General features: G+C 35.3%; 1 non-coding gene across 1 annotated transcript; it reads left to right on the top strand.

The window, feature by feature from the left end:
- Positions 1-10,825: 10,825 nt before the first annotated feature.
- Positions 10,826-10,951, top strand: LOC138438457 (small nucleolar RNA SNORD22). Its single transcript, XR_011256385.1, has one exon. It is a non-coding gene; the product is annotated as a small nucleolar RNA SNORD22 (small nucleolar RNA).
- Positions 10,952-12,091: the final 1,140 nt, after the last annotated feature.

Here is a 12,091-nt window from a genome sequence, read left to right as displayed (position 1 = left end):
TTCTTGGTTTTACTTATTTATTTTTTTAGAGTATAATTGCTTTACAATGTTGCGTTACTTTCTGCTGTACAACGAAGTGAATCAGCCATATATATACACACACACACACACACACACACACACACACACACACACACATATCGCCTCCCTCTTGGATCTCCCACGCCTTTCCCCATCCCACCCCTCTAGGTCACCACAGAGCATCAAGTGAGGTCCCTGTGCTACACAGCAGGTTCCCACTAGCCACCTGGTGCCTCAGTGGTAAAGAATCTGCCTACCAAGCAGGAGACTCGGGTTTGATGCCTAGATCAGGAAGCTCCCCTGGAGAAGGAAATGACAATCCACTCCAGTATTCTTGCCTGGGAGACCCATGGACAGAGGAGCCTGGAAGGCTATGCAGTTTATGGGGTTGCAAAAGAGTAGGTCACGACTTAGCCACTAAACAATGACAAGTGTATATATGTCAATCAGAATTTCCCAGTTTGTCTCACCTTCCCCTTCCGACTCTGTGTCCAAATGTCCGTTCTCTATATCTGTGTCTCTACTCCTGCCCTGAAATAGATTCATTTGTACCACGTTTCTAGAGCTCTTGATTTTGATCATTATATTACCTCTCATGATGAAATATACAATTATGGTTGGAAAAAATTAACGAAGTTACTCTAAGATATTATATATATATACACACACACATATATATACTTATAGTAATTGAGTATTAAAATACCAATTCAAAAGTTTGTGTTCTATGGAATGATGTTTTGCATAATATCTGAAGCATTGCATATATTGAAGGCAACTTATAATTTAGCAAAACAAAAAAATGTCACGTTCACTAAAAAACTGTAGGAAATTTTTGTTCTTTATATATCTGAGACAGATCTCAGGAATACTTTGCTCAGTATATTTCTGTACAGGAAAAGAAGGAAAATGATATAGTGTGAGAATACTGTATAATTCAAAAGTGTTAAGTAAATATAGCACATAATTTGTAAAATCACAGGATTTATCTTCAATTTTGAATGTATTGTTCTACCTTTGGGAAAATATCACTTTGTGACATTCAGCTGAGTAAACACAATTCAAGCATTAAAAAAGAGACTCATTGTCAGTTCTTAAAGATTTCTTAAGACAACTTAAGATTGTCCTGGAAAAATGATCAGAAGAGTACAATGACTTTCAGGAATGCCTTTTGCAAAAGTCATAGGAAAAGCTATCTATAGTGTATGTAACGATGCCAGGGTTTGTTTTTCCAATAGGGCAAGAGCCCTGCCATATATTCCATTTGCTGGCCTTCAATCTTCCTTGAATGTGCCATAACAAAGCTATTGGTTAGTGGGAATATAGACTAGGAACACTATCCAAGTTGAGAAGTAGAAACATTGCCTTCAGAGGGATGGAAAGATATATGGAGCAAACATATTTTCGGTATGAGATTAGCAAATTTAGATGAAACACACGGTCTTTATATAGTTTGGAGGAAAGTCAGAAAGTGATTTGGGTGACTTGGTAGTCACTGATGTTAAAATCAAGGATGGTGAGATACAGTGGTAAGGGCATTAAAAATGTAGAGTCACATACAAATAAATCTGAATCCTAGATCTGCTAAAGGAACCTGAGGAAGTTACTCAAACTCTTTGATCATCAGCTCTTTAATTCAAGTGTTTGGACGTTCAGTCATGTCTGACTCTTTCAGACTCCATGGACTGTAACCTGCCAGGCTCTTTCAGGCTTCTCTGTCTATGGGATTCTTCTGGCAAGAATACTGGAGTGGGGTGCCATTTCCTCCTCCAAGGGATCTTCCAGACCCAGGGATGGAATATGAATCTCTTACATCTGCATTGGAAGGTGGATTCTTTACTACTAGTGCCACCTGGGAAGGCTTTAATTAAAGTAGGCAGAGAATCAAAGGTACTTTACAGGATAGTCCTCTGAGGATAAGAAATATTTAAGATGTCTCTAGGAGAAGGCAATGGCAACCCACTCCAGTACTCTTGCCTGGAAAATCCCATGGACGGAGGAGCCTGGTGGGCTGCAGTCCATGGGGTCGCTAAGAGTCGGACACGACTGAGCGACTTCACTTTCACTTTTCACTTTCATGCATTGGAGGAGAAAATGGCAACCCACTCCAGTATTCTTGCCTGGAGAATCCCGGGGACAGGGGAGCCTGGTGGGCTGCCGTCTGTGGGGTCACACAGGGTCAGACACGACTGAAGCGACTTAGCAGCAGCAGCAGCAGCAGCAGCAAGATGTCTATAGTAGGTCCTCAACAATATTTTTTAATTGAAGTATAATTGGTTTATAATACTATGCTAGCTTCAGATGTACAATACAATGATTCAGTCAAAAAACAATGATTTCCTGCCCCCCCATATATATATGTATGTACATATACGTACATACACATATACACATATGTTCTTATTCAGATTCTCTTCCTTTATAGTTTGTTACAAAATATTGAGTATAGTTTCCTGTGCTATACAGTATGTCCTTGTTGGTTATTCAATGAATATTATTATCATTAGTATAACTGGTATTTTAATACTATCTGAAGTTCTTGAGCAAAAATATGCTAAAGAAGTTTTAGACTAATATATCAGGAAGAAAATGTGATAAAGCAAATATACCAAATTGAGGCTCCAAAATGCTAATTATAATATTGCAGCTATCAAAATCTTAGATGCAAAGTTCTTTATTGTAATGAAGAAATCATGTTAATTATTACCTTCTCTTTCTTGGTAGGTTGAAAGATTAAACTTTCCCATCTCCTTGAAAGAAAGAAGCCATTTGATAAGTCTGGCCACTGGGCGATGAGTGGAAGTGACAGGTATCACTTCCAGGTCAAAGGATTTCATACTGAGGTGCAAGCCTCCTTCCAATCCCATTATTGTGAGGTGAAGAAATGTATGCGTGCTCCAGGTTCCCATGTTACTAAATCTTCTCTGCCACTCCATCAGCCCTCTCTATAGTTCTCTGGGGGATTCTGTGGGACTGAGCTGCTCCGCGAACTGCTATAGGACAGAGAGCATTGAGGAAAAGTATCTTTGGGGGAGAGTGTTGAGACATTGAAACGTGTGATATTTGTTTTTATGGCATTACAGCCTATCCTTAATAACTCATTCATATTCTGTATATCTTTTCAGTGATGTAAACTGTTACATCTTAAAAACAGTGCTATATAATCAATATAATATTTTCAATTTAAATTTTATTTCTAACTGCTACATAACCTTGGTAAAAGAAAAATAGCTAAGAAAAGTTTTCAATAAATAAAACCCAACGATTTCCTGCCCCACTCTTTCAACCCAGTCCAATTCTCTAGAAATGGCATTTTAAATATTTAGTGGCTTAATTTTTTGTAGTTTTATTTATACTGCTGGTAATATGTTTTTATCTCTCTTGATTTAGGGTGTTAAGCATTCTTTATTGACTCTGATATAGAAGACCATTTAGCATACTCATGTCTGCTTACTCCCTTATTTCTATATTTTGATAGCTATCTTATTATCTGTATTTCTCAGTTTGGGTAATAAACATGAATAAAAACCTATAGTTCTATTTATAGCTTCAACAACTCTAGAAAATTATTTCAACTTTATGTGAAAAGAAAATCCTTCCCTCTCTTTGCTATCATAAAGATAGTTCAGAGTATAGTCATTTACAAGTATCTTTGTTTCCAAGGTTAGGATAAGAGATGCTTCTGCTTTTCCATTATCTGTCTTCAGTAAATACTGAAATGTAATTTTGTCCTAACACACCAATTGACACACATACAATTTATTTCCACTATCATCCAAAGAGATGTTGAAATCTGCCACCCACAGTTGACCTCAATTCTTTTTGCTATGATAGATTTAAAAGTGAAAGTGAAAGTGAAGTCGCTCAGTCGTGTTCAACTCTTTGCGACCCCGTGGACTGTAGCCCACCAGGCTCCTCTGTCCATGGGATTCTCCAGGCAAGAATATTGGAGTGGATTGCCATTTCCTTCTCCAGGGGATCTTCCCGACCCAGGGATTGAACCCAGGTCTACCTGCATTGAAGGCAGACGCTTTAACCTCTGAGCCACCAGGGAAGCCCATGATAGATTTAGTCTGTATAAAACTTCTGTGCAATGATTTCCATGGGATTCTGGGAAAATATGAGACAAATATGCTTAGACAGCATCTTCTTGGTCCATTGCTATGCTACTAAAGATTTAACGTCATGTTGCTGTTTGAAATCTTCTACCTGGAGTGCGTTCAGAAGTCTTGCCCATGTGTGTTAAGTCGCTTCAGTCATGTCCGACTGACTCTTTGAGACCCAATGGACTGTAGCCCACCAGACGCCTCTGTCCATGGGATTCTCCAGGCAAGAATACTGGAGTGGGTTGCCATGCCCTCCTCCAGGGGATCTTCCTGATTCAGAGATCGGACCTGCGTCTCCTGCGGCTCCTACATTGCAGGTGAATTCTTTGCCACTAAGCCACTGTTGAAGCTCCATATGAATCTTGGGATGAAAAAAATGAAGCAGAAAGGAGAAGTTTTAGGGAAAGTGGCAGGATGTGAGGGTAGTGATAGGTAAAAGTCTATAGAGTTGGGAGTCATACAGAGCCACAGAAAAAAGGGAATGGAATTATGCCTGGTACCTGGGTCACATGACCACAGTGACTGAATCTGAATGATCTTTGACCTTTAGTTTATGGAACTCGAAACAACTTATCGTTCTTTTAAAATTTATAGTTAAATGTACTTTTTTTTCAAAACATTAAAATCTTTATATTTCTATAATTGGTAGTTATATTAGTTTCTTAGGACTGCCAAAGTAAAATACCACATACTAGGCAGCGTAGATAGCAAAAATTTCTTTTCTCACAGTTTTGAAAGCTGAAGTTCAAAAGCGAGGTGTTGGCAGGTTTGGTTTCTCCCAAAGCCTCTGTCCTTGGCTTGTAGGTAGCCACTTTGCCCCTGTGTCTTTACGGAGTCCTTCCTCTGTGCACTTGGAACCCTAGTGTCACTCAGGATGTTCAAATTCCCTCATCATTAAAGTATATCAGTCAGATTAGACAAGAATCTACCCAAAAAATGGACTTCCCATCTGGCCTTAGTGGTAAAGAATTCGCCTGCCAATGCAGGAGACACAAGAAATGCAGGTTCAATCTCTGGGTTGGAAAGAGCCCCTATAGTAGGAAATGGAAACCCACTCCAATATTTTTGCCTGGAGAATTCCACGGACACAGGATCCTGGTGGGCTACAGTCCATGGTGTCACAAAGAGTCGGACATGACTGAGCAACTGAACAATTTAAAGCATCTTTATTTTTAAAATACTCTAAAAGCTCACCTTTTAAAAGACATTATCTCCAAATACAGTCCAATTTGAGATATTAGGGGTTATGGCTTTAACATGCAAATTTTGGAGGACACAATGCAGTCTATAATAGTAGTCATCAGAAAACGTAATGTTTTCTTAGTTAAGTGTTGTATTGAATGACTAATAAAGGTACATAAAAATAGTTTCTGCGAGTGTTTTCCACACATTGTATCATACTAATCATTACCATTCATTAATATATATAGGTATATCTGCTAGGTGCTTTTAGTGCTTAAAGGAAAATCTGACAGAATTGGTAGCTATTGCTATAAAAATCTTTGCATACAATAGAGCCCAGAAAAAGGAAAATACATTGATCACTACTAAATTCAACCTTCAGTTATCAATCCTACAAAATATATCAAATTTTAAATACAGAATGCATAATTTCTGATAGAAATACAACTAATTAGTGGTCTCTAAAACTAATAATAGTTCATAGCTTAGGAAAATGAAAATTGATACACCTGTAATCTAAGCAAACAGACTTTACGAAGAATGAATGTTAATATAAATTAATAACAATATTAAATGGCCAAGATCAGTCAACAATTCCTAAGTTATCTAACAGAATCTTTTGGTCCTAAGTAATAATTCCAAATATTCCAATATTTCTCCAAATATTTGGAGAAAGATCTCAGCAGAATAAAATGAGAATTGCTAAATCAAAGTTTCTGTGTTTATACAACAGAAAACAGCTGTGGTTGAAGGCAATGAATTAATATTCTGTTATCTCTCTGAATTGGAGTTATGAATTTGAACATGTTCATAAGAAAATAAGCTCACACCCATTTGAAATGATCTTTACAGATGCCATATAAATACATACTGATCCACTTTGCAATTAAATATCACATAATTAGTTCAGAGATTTCATGCCAAAAGTATGTTGTAATTCTTCTAAATTTAAACTGTGCACAGTTGTAAATGAGAATCAATATTCCAATATGATAGTTCATTTAACATTTTCACACACACACATAGATACATACAGAACAGAATTAAACCAGTGCAAATCTGGATGTAATTATATCATCTCCTTATTGGCAAATCCAAAGAAAAAGTTCACAAGAAAACTAGTCTTACATTTAATTTCTCATATTTCATGCACACAAGAAGAAATAGATGATGGTAAAAAAAAAACCCACGGTTTCTATATATTTTTGTTGCAATCAAAAGATTGCTTATTCTATGAACATATTGCAAACATGTCCAACTGTTCTTTCTTTATCTACTTTACTAAATGATAACTATTTTAATTCCAGATGGTACATATTGCACAATAGCATTCATCAAAAGTTATGTGATTCCAAGCACATAAAACTCTTATGCAAAAAAGTAACTGTTCTAAAGTTCCTTTGTGTCTTTCTTTATCCTCTCACTTCTTTCGCAAGAGACAACAGTATCTTTGAAAAGGAACGAAGTCTGAGACATCACTAATTATTCTTTTCCAAGTAAATAGTTAGTTTTCACTAATGATTCTCTGTAAAAGCATTTCTTGAGCTATGTACTTTTGTCTAGAGAAGTCTGAAGGGCTATGCAGTGTAGTAGCTAAAATAAAAAAAAAGAAAAGCTAACACCCTTTACATAGCAAAGAAACTAATCCATCTGATCTGAATGGAAAATAATGTGTCAAAAATATTATGCTATGTGTTTTTTTGAAATTTTATTTTAATTAGAAAGTAGAATTAAAAGTCCTTCCAGAGTCCTGGTTCCTGATAGAATTTGTTTCTTATATTCAGCCTTCTTATAATTAGCCTCTTGTCTAAGAGAATATAATCCAGTTCTGACATTTAGGCTGAGATGAAGAAGAAAAATACACATAAAAAACCCCCAAATGGCTGCTGTTTTGAACCACCAAAAATAAATTGCTAAATATATATTGATAATGTTATGAATACCCAGTATCAAATACAAACTAATAAATAGAAGTTTCAACTTTCACAATTTGCACAAACAAATTAACAAAATTTATACTAACTCAAAAATCAAAGATACTATTTCTCAATCTGGAAAGCAAAGGAAAGAGGTGGCAGGATCAACTAAAGCAAAAGAAGCTCAGCCCATTTCTATTCTGGTTGACTCCAACCACAGGGAACATGCTCTCACATTCTGCAATTGGTGCAAGTAAATAGCAGATTATATTTGTCAGATTATACTGATGCACCACTGACTTCTTGTATTGTTTCATGCAACTACAACATCTCTAGACTTTAATTTTCTTATTTGTTAGTGAGATTAATAATAGGTGCTGCAACAAAATGGTTGGTCATTTATGTCAACACTGGCTGCTGATTCCCATTTTCTGTTTACCACTTCTCTACAGAGACTGGAAAGGCTAAACATTTAGTTCCTAATTCTCCCTTTGTCTTCTCTTCAGTTATCCTCAAAGCAGATTCTGAGACAAAGATTTGGATAGAAAGAAAATAGTTTAGAGGGATGTGTAATAGAAAAGCCAATAAAGGGTGCAATCACCATGGAGACAACTAGTGATCAGACACTATGGGGACCCAGGGAAATCGTGGAGAAGTCCTCCCAGAATTATCCAGTGAAGGGTGAGAAGGCTGGGGATTCTTGTATAACTACTCTCTCTCTCTCTCTCTCTCTTTTTTTTTTTTTTTTACCAATTCAACTTTCCATCTCTTTAAAATAGACAATTCAACATGACTGCACCATGAGTAACTGGACATGTAGGCACCGTTTTAAAAAGTCATCTTAAAATCTTGTGCTTGTGCAATACTGCACATTTATCTTGGTAGGAGAAAAAGTACAGAATTTGATCAGAAGACCTGAATTTTATCTCCTTCTGGCTTTGCTGCTAGCTGATAACAAAATGGAGTGGCCTCTCTGTCTGGGCCTTAGAATTCTGTTGAGAAATGATAAGCTTGGATTGCTGATGAAACTAATTACTTTTCCAGTTTATGTATCAAAAGAATTAAATGCACTTTTATGATTTTTACAATAACTTTACTCTTTTCTTTATCAGGCCTAAAATTTTTCATTGCCACACTTACTGTTTTTTCAGTAAATAGAAAATAGAATGCATTTGCACTATCCGAAAGCCCTCTGTAATACGAATAAATTAATGTGTCTAAAACAATATCTTTTTGCAGGAGAAGCCAAATTATCTATTAAAGTGACTGGACCTAGTTCACACAAATTTTTATAATAGTCCATGTAGTACAAGCAATTTTACTTCAAGAGTTGAAAAAAAAAATTAGTTTTTAATTCTGAATTTTAAAGAGAAAGATACCATGTGTAAGTAATAAAGCTAGAATCCCAAACAAACTAAATCCTCAAAAAAACCCTTATGATTAAAATTTTTTCCTAAACTATCATACTATTGATGCCAGATGTTCATCATGAAAACAGAAGATAGAGAACTTATACAGGGAGAACATTCTATTTTAAACAGTAGGACATTAACTTGTGGAAGTAATGAGTCAGGGCAAGTCTGATTATCCAATAAGACTCTGTAAAATATTAAAATATATTTCCATGAGCCATAATTTGTATACTCAAAATCATTTCTACAGGACAAAAATACCTAAATTTTTGGATGAATGTCTTAGACTTGTAAAGATTACTGGCTATGTGATAAATGCACAAAATGTTATAACTTGAGAGATTTGGGAGACATTTTCATCTTTTTTTTTTTTAATTTTATTTTTCTACAATGGGTTTAGTCTCATTTATGGTCCCTAGCTATGTCTTCAAATCCTGCCTTTCTCTTATCATCCAAACCCACATTTCACAGCTTTTGTAACATCTTTACCTGATGGCTACTTTAGCACCACAAACTTAATATGCCCTAAAGTTTCTTTCCTTGTGCTGATTTCCCATTCCTTCAACAATGCATCCTTTCCTCCAAGCATTGTTTCATTTATTTATTATCTCTTCTTTCAACAAACAAGAGATATGTTGGTAGGAGCTAAGGCAGACATAAAGAACAATAAAACACACTGCCTGCTGCTGAAGGGTCCAGCAGGGCAATATTACACAAAATGGTTATAATAAAATAAAGTAATGCTAGAGTTGCTTTAATGAAGCCCTGAACACTTCTTTCCTCAGCAAGAAAGAAACTGATTGTTTCTTAACTGATTGTTAAGCAGTTACCTCAGAGAAAGTCACCTGACTTGAATCTTGAATGTTGAGTTATATTTTCCAAGGTACAAAGAAAGGCATTGGTGCAGCATAATCCAAGTCAAAAAAAAAAAAAAAGAGGCAAATGAAAAAAACAAAGTGTAGCATGTCTAAAATTTAGATTCATATTTCAAGGAGTACAGTTTCATTTATCTCTCATCCTTTGTACTGTCTTTATCTAATGTAAAACATATATATACATATACATAAAGCATCTACATATCTCATGGTTCCCATAAAAGCATTTATTCATTTATTCAGTTCCACTGGATACAAATACTCTTAGGTTTCAATTATTGACAGTGTCAATATTTTACTTTTTAAACTTTTTTTTCTGAGAATGAACTTTATGGTAGACCTTCTTTCAGCATTTTAAAGATGTCACTTCAGTCATCTACCCTCCATAATCCCCCATAATTTCTTCTCATTGTCGACTAATTTTTTATTGGATAGTGGACATTGTGAATGACACATTGTAGAAACTGGATTCTGTTATCTTGCTCTAAAAATTATTTATTATTATTCTAGTAGGCAATTAAATTGATCTGATTCAAACTCAAGGTTTTGGATCTGCTGAAGGGGGAGTCAATGCAACTACTCATTTATCTCAGTCTTCTGGCTATGCTTTTCACTGAGAAATCTGAACTATTCTCAGAACATGTGAGGTTCAGTGGTTAGCAAAGAATCTGGATAAAGTTTATATGCAGATTTGGCTCTCCCTTCTGTTAATCACTCCTTTATTGGATCTTTCTCCTTACTCTCCTCAACCTAAAGTTTGGCTAGTACACTAACTTGAGAGGGCCCTCATGAGAAAATTTAGTGGGGTTTCCTTCTTTCATGGGTCAACTCTTTCTGGTTTTTATCTACTTTGTTCACTATTTCTTCAAATATTAATATTTCACTCAGCTTTTATACTTTTACCTGAATTAGGGTTAGTCATATTTCAGCTACTTTAACATTATGGGGATACGAATTTACAGGGAGGTTTTCAATAATAGTTTAATTTTAAACATAGCTATTCAACACATCAGATTTTTTTTTAATACTTTTTTGTGTTCTCTCTTTTGGTTACCTTTAACAATTTGTCTTTTCTAAGTAACCATTTATTTCATATGGTTTTGTGAAATTTACCGGCAGAGATCCTGAGTCTTTTATTTATATTATTGAGTGATATTCCATAAAGTCTGGTGCCTAATTTGTCTCTGGATTTTGAGTTGTTGATTATATAATATTACCTAATAACAACATAAATTTAATTCACATGTTTTTATCTGAGAGCATCTTGACTAAATAAGAATATAGTAAACACTGATATGAAATTGCCAAGATCCTCCCAGTGAAGAAATCCTCACAAGTCTTACTTCCTGTCCTAGTCCCAGAGCCTGTAAAGGTGAACCCACTGGGGCTGGCTGGGGGAGAAGAGGAAAGCTTGTTCCAGAGGGAACTGTCTGAGGGATCATGAGAATTACTCAACAAGGCAAAGAAGGGAATCAATGACTGGTTGAAAGGCAAATTTTCTTTCTTTCCCCCTAGATCTGAAGAAAGAACAAAGCACACATAATGGAATCTAATCTGGAAGATATCAACACTGAAAAATCTTTTTACAGATTGCCTGTTCAACTTAGCATATTTGAATCATTTCAGCCTAAATAAAAATTTTTTTAAACCTTCAAAAAAAAAAAAAGAAAAGAAAAGAAATTGCCAAGATCCAGAAACTTTATGTTAAAAATGAACTTTATTTATACATTGCCATCATATAAAATCTTACAGATGAAAGTTAACTTTTCCTCATTTCAATTTCCAGTGTTTTCATAACTGGTATCAATCTATGGTAGGTAAAAAAGGAGTGTGAAAGTTTCTACTATTTCATTAAAAAGTTTAAAATTATTTAGCCCCTTTTGAAAAACACAAATACTGGGGACTTACTGTAAGGATACAAGTTAATATAAGGAAATATGACACTCAGGTATGCAACTTGACGAGGTATAATGGAAATCGTTGCAGCGCCTGGTATCACAAAGGCCAGAACTGGATTCTAAGCAGCTCTAGGTGATTCAGCAGTGACTAGCCTTTAGTGAATTTTTACAAACATCTGCTCTTCATTCTTTTCCCCTTACCAATCATTTTCTTCTAGCTTTTGCTTCCTCAAAACTTTGATTTATTTTGTTATGATTCCTTTTCTATGCCTTACAGGTGGCTTTTATCTCTGTTTCCTTTAAACTTCAGATTTCTTGGCCTTTGCATATATTTTCTCTCTATTAGTCGGGTTACTTTCAATTGCAATTAATAAAAATGCAAAGCAAATTACCATTAATGTAAAATGATTTATTGTTGTATATAATGTATAAGTAAAGGCTTACCACTGCATTCAGGAATGATTGATGCAGAGATTAAAATAACATTTCTCTCTCTCAATCTTTCTCTGTCTCTCTGGATAGGTAGATAGATAGGTAGGTTGATAGATAGACAGAGATAAGATTGCTCCATGGGATGGCCATATTGACATTAGTGCTCCTAGAGTAAGTTACATCATATTTTCTTAGTGACCTGGATGAAAAACAGTGTATATCCCAACAGCTTTAACATACTAGCCAGTG

Source organism: Ovis canadensis, chromosome 3 (assembly GCF_042477335.2).
Source record: "Ovis canadensis isolate MfBH-ARS-UI-01 breed Bighorn chromosome 3, ARS-UI_OviCan_v2, whole genome shotgun sequence".
NCBI lineage: Eukaryota > Metazoa > Chordata > Mammalia > Artiodactyla > Bovidae > Ovis > Ovis canadensis.
Note: the sequence above shows the minus strand (reverse complement) of the source record. Positions and strands in the feature narration are given on the sequence as shown.